This window comes from Euphorbia lathyris, chromosome 4 (assembly GCF_963576675.1).
Source record: "Euphorbia lathyris chromosome 4, ddEupLath1.1, whole genome shotgun sequence".
Classification (NCBI taxonomy): Eukaryota; Viridiplantae; Streptophyta; class Magnoliopsida; order Malpighiales; family Euphorbiaceae; genus Euphorbia; species Euphorbia lathyris.
In genome coordinates, this window is record NC_088913.1 from 82373021 (window position 1) to 82377964 (window position 4944).

Below are 4944 nucleotides of genomic sequence, written 5' to 3' on the forward strand. Positions count from 1 at the left end.
ACGAGGGTTAATTGTTAAAAAGGGCGTTGACAAGAAAAGTCGGTTAGTAGGCTCAAGGGGGCTTCCTAGATGTTGATAAAAACGAGAAGAATAAATTAAGAAGAGAATTAGACTAAGTGGGCTCGTTTTATCATCTATTGCCATTTTAACCAAAATAAGTGTACTTATCCCGGTATTAGGTGCAAACTCTATGAGTCGAGTGAAGTCAAAGCTCTCGGAAAATTGTGAAAGAAATAGAGTTCTCGTACGAACTCCTTTAGGCTCAAAATTACCTCACAAAATTTTGGGTTTAAATTGTGTACTATCGAGTCTTCGCTAAACTTTCAAACATCCCGTTTTTATTGCCTTTTTAAATTTCGTTATGGAGATGACTTATGGGTTAGGACTCAATGCTTTTGTTTAGTATCACCTGGGCTTTACATAAATTCTATAACTTCAAAATTAAGACTAAAATTTCTTAATAGAGCCGATCCTTTGTGGTCCGATAGTTTTTACATTTAAGGACAAACAACGGAACATTTAATTAATTCCGAGGGAGGTTAGTGTGTTGGGAAAAATCTTAAGAATCAACAAATTAGTTTAATTATTTTTGTGTCTTTTTCTATTTTTATTTTTGTTTTTGTTAGTGCAAAACAAACTGAAAGTGCGGGGTTGCACGGCCCTCCGCGTTATTAAAATGACGTCTATTCCAAGGACGTCGCAAAAGAAAAGAAAAAAACAAAAACAAAAATAGACATGGAATTTAGAAGTGAGACCCTTGGGGGTCAGATCCTATGCGAGGCATGCCCAGGGGGGGCGCCTCGCGTGGACAGTTCGTTTTATGTTGTTTTTGGGGCAGAGACTCAAATACGCGGGGCGCAGGAAGTGGGGCGCCCTGCGTGTTTGAGTTTCTGAGCATTTTATACATGAAATAGGGGTATTTGGATTTGCTCGGGATTTATTTTTCGTTGATTTTATTGGAAGAAAATAAGAATAATGCCTAAAAAGAACAAACGATTTTGATACATATATACAAAGGGTTTGAGGAACGCAAACCGAGGCTATGTTTAGAGTCGGAGTAGCTCGACTTTTCTGGATGTGTGCATGCTCACGGTGTTTTAAGGAATGTGGTTTCTCCGTGTTGTGGAAGAGTGCCCCCGCAATAGATTTTCAGGCGGTGTCCGTTCACCCGATGGGTTTCGTTGTCGGAACCTTGGATGTCAACCGCTCCAGATGAGGGAGCATGGACAACAGTGTACAGCCCCGACCACCGACTTTTTAATTTTCCTAGGAATAGGCGGAGGCGAGAATTATATAGAAGGACCTGGTCCCCTTTGCTGAATTCCCTGATTTGCACGTGCTTGTCGTGCCATTTCTTCGTTCGTTCTTTGTAAAGCTTGGCATTTTCGTATGAACCGAGACGAAGTTCATCAAGGGTATTGAGTTGGAGGAGACGTTGGTCCCCTGTGGCCTGCATATCAAAATTTAAAAATTTCAGAGCCCAATAGGCCTTATGTTCTAATTCCACTGGCAAATGACACGATTTCCCAAAGACTAAACGATAAGGAGACATCCCAATAGGCGTTTTAAACGCGGTGCGGTAGGCCCAGAGGGCATCGTCGAGCTTTAGGCTCCAGTCTTTCCTAGAGGCATTAACCATTTTTTCCAAGATTCGTTTTAGTTCACGGTTAGAAACCTCGACCTGTCCACTTGTTTGCGGATGATAGGGAGTGGAAACGCGGTGTGCAACCCCGTATTTATACAATAATTGATCGAATTGGTGGTTGCAAAAGTGGGAGCCCCCATCACTAATGATAGCTCGAGGGGTTCCAAACCGAGTAAAGATGTTCTTCTTTATAAATTTCCCGACTACCTTAGAATCGTTTGAGGGCAAGGCAACGGCCTCCACCCATTTGGAGACATAGTCAACTGCCATAAGAATGTAGGCGTTGTTATGCGACTTAGGGAAAGGTCCCATAAAGTCTATCCCCCAAACATCGAAGAGTTCGCAAACTAGGATCCCTTGTTGGAGCATTTCATGTTTACGGGAGATGTTCCCGCTCCGTTGACAAGCGTCACACGATTTGACGAAGTCTTGGGAATCCCTGGACAAGGTAAGCCAATAAAAGCCACATTGTAGAACCTTTGCCATAGTCCGACTAGGGCCGAAGTGGCCCCCCGGCTCTTGGGTGTGACACATATGCAGCACATGATTTACCTCATCTTCCGGTATACACCTACGAATGACATTATCAGCACAAGATTTAAACAAGTAAGGCTCTTCCCAAAAATAGTTCTTAGCCTCATGAAAGAATTTTCTACGCTGCTCGTAAGTAAGATACGGGGGAAGAATATTACCAGCTTTGTAGTTTGCCATATCGGCATACCAAGGTAAAGGTGTTACCACATAGAGAGTTTCGTCGGGAAAGGTCTCCTTAATCTCCACAACTTCCGGAGATGCGGCTTGCTCGCTTTGTAACCGGGAAAGATGGTCGGCTACAACATTCTCCACTCCTTTTTTATCCCTGATTTCGATATCAAACCCTTGTAGGAGTAGAATCCACCATATTAATCATGGCTTGGCGTCCTGCTTAGTCATTAGTGTTGAAACACCTTTCCACATAATTTTGATTTGACAAAATTGTTTAAGTATAATTGAAATACATATTCTAAACACACTAAGTTTAAATGCTTTGATTTATTATACTAATGTGTTTGTTCAATGTTGAGTTAAAACTGTTTATAAGACACAAGAATTAAAAGGCCCAAGCCCAATACAAGTGTTAAAGCCCAAGTCAAACAACTCAGTACAACTCGGCCCGCGTTTGTTAAAACGATGTCGCTTTGGACAAAACACAACTCAGCAAGAGAAGGATCTAGAAGACCTTCGGGAACAACTTCAAGATGAAGCTGCTGAGTAGTATCGACAAAGCGTACAAGACAGCAGCTGGCTAATGAAAACTTCCAGACAAAGTATTTCTACTTTGGGTAAAGTTCAGACGACACAGTATGCTGTCTAGTTGACTTTACCATAAAAGGAGAGACAGTCTGCTGAGCTGACCGAGGACAGAAGATACACAATTCTGATTGGCCGAGAGCTCTGAGCAAGTCAGGATGACAACGATAGGAAGCCGTTTCCCTCCAACGGTTATTTCGAAATTCAAAATGACCGATGCCCAGACGTCTTTATAAATAGAGCCATCAGAAGCTTCACTCTACACAGAACTTGATCAAGCCATTACGCTGACCAAATTTCTACACAAGTTCTGCAAGCAAAGAAGCAAAGCAAATCTTACACTACAATTCTTATATTTGTGTAAAAGTCTAGAGTGATTATTTCAATCGTCTAAAGTGTCTTAGCAAATCTTTGTATAGGACAAAACACTTATCATTTCTAGAGATTAGAAAGGAGAGGCTGAGTACTCGGTTATAGTACTCAGCGAGAGATTAGGACTGAGTAGAGGTATAGAGGAAGGTACTCTTGTTATACTCAGTTGCTAAGATTGTAAAAGGTTTGAGGCTCTACCTTTAAAGAGCTCAGTAGAGGATTCGAAATCTCGGAACGTGTTCCGGGGACAGGACGTAGGCTTAGAAGAAGCCGAACCTGGATAAATCTGCTGAGTAAAGTATTTCTTACCTTTAACTCCTTATTTATATTGCTTGCTTAAAATAACCAAAAACCGACCAAGTAAAGAGGTCAAGTTGAGTTGTGCGCGTTAAACGTCTGAGCTCAGGAATAGACTCTAAGTGCTATCTCCTGACTCAAGCCAAGAAACTGACCTAGTCACCAGTTGACTGAGCCAGTATCTTGCTGTTTACTCAGCGCCGCTGTTAAAACCTTTTTCCTTAGAAAAAGAAGTCTGCCCTAATTGCGAAAAAGTTTAAATAGTTCCTAACCCCCCCCCCCCCCTTGGAACTATACTTGCAACCTTACAAGGGACCAACAAGTGGTATAAGAGCATAAAAGCTCCCTGTAAAAGGTCTAACAACCTTGAGCTTATCCCTACCATGGGTGAAAATAGCACACGGTTTCTCCCTGGAAACCAAATAACTCAGATACTGCCTGAGGGGATGTCCATTACTAGGCCTCCCCTATTCTTCGGGTCAAACTATACCTTCTGGAAGAATAGGATGAAAAATTTCATTCAGGCTACAAACATGAGTGCCTGGCTATCTATAGTCCAAGGCCCATTTGTACCTGTCGAAGTTGTGGCTGGCCAAACAGTTGTAAAAGCTGAGGCCAAATGGACAGAGGATGATCTTAAGAAGCTCCAAAACCATGCTTCGGCTATCAATATGCTTCACTGTGCGCTCGATGCTGCAGAATATAATAAAATCTCAGGTTGTTAGTCGGCACAAGAGATCTGGAAAAAGCTGGAAGTCACCTACGAGGGAACAAATAAAGTAAAGGAGTCCAAGGTGAATCAGCAGATGAGACTGTACGAGCTGTTCGAGATGAACAATGATGAGGGCATTTCAGACATGAATGCAAGGTTCACCAACATCATTAATGAGCTCAAGAGACTTGGAAAAATCTTCACTGAGGAAGAACAAGTCAAAAAGATACTCAGGAGTCTTCCTAAAGATTGGCAAGCAAAGAAGACAGCAGTTGAGGAAGCTCAGGATTTAACCACCTGCAAATATGACGAACTCATCGGTTCATTGCTGACCCATGAGATATCTATGAAGAACTTCGAGGTGAAGGAAAAATCTGAAGACAAGAAGCAGAAATCCTTTGTCATGAAAGCTGACTCCACTGACGGGAGCTCAACTGATGATGATGAGATGGCTATGTTCACAAGGAAGATGAAAAGGCTATTCAGAAAAAATGACAAATACTCTAAGAAGCCTTACAGAAAGTTTGATAAGTATAAGCTGACTCAAGCGACAGCAAATACAAAAAGGACAGCTCAAAGCCCCATTACATGCTTTGAGTGCCATCAAACCGGCCATATTAAGTCAAGC